Source organism: Nannospalax galili, unplaced genomic scaffold (assembly GCF_000622305.1).
Source record: "Nannospalax galili isolate Female #2095 unplaced genomic scaffold, S.galili_v1.0 scaffold1507, whole genome shotgun sequence".
Taxonomy (NCBI): domain Eukaryota; kingdom Metazoa; phylum Chordata; class Mammalia; order Rodentia; family Spalacidae; genus Nannospalax; species Nannospalax galili.
Window position 1 is genome coordinate 636,720 of NW_008355454.1, and position 728 is coordinate 637,447.

Genomic DNA, 728 nt, shown 5'->3' on the forward strand with positions numbered 1-728 from the left:
TCTTTTTTTCCTTTTTCTTCTAGGGTTAAGTGAAATCACAGCAAAACAAAATCTTGTTTTTTTAAAAAAAATATTTATTTTTATTTTTTTATTTTATTTTATGTATATGAGTGTATTGCCTACATGTATGTCGCACCCATGTTGTGCAATGCTGCCATGGTCAGAAGAGGGCTTTGGATTACTCTGGAACTGGGGTTAAGGATGGTTCATAGCCGCCATGTGGGTGCTGGGACTTGAACCCAGGTCTGCACCCATGTTGTGCAATGCTGCCACGGTCAGAAGAGGGCTTTGGATTCCTCTGGAACTGGGGTTAAGGATGGTTCGTAGCCACTGTGTGGGTGCTGGGACTCGAACCCAGGTCCTCTGCAAGAGCAGTCAGTGCTCTTAACTGCTGAGCCATCTCTCCAGCACCTCTTATTGTTTTTTAAACTTGAAATATAACTTTTTTTAGTATGGTGGTTTTTATACATAAGCTAACCATACTTTTAATTTTGGTGATGTTGCGTGTACTGTCTTTTTATTAGTTACGTAAACATGCACCATCAATGAAACAAGATCATTAAAAATTATCTGGCCAATTGAAATATAACTTTTTTTAGTATGTTGGTTTTTATACATAAGCTAACTATACTTTTAATTTCAGTGTTGTTGTATGTACTGTCCTTTCATTAGTTACGTAAACATGCACTGTCAATGAAACAAGATCATTAAAAATTATCTGGCCAAAT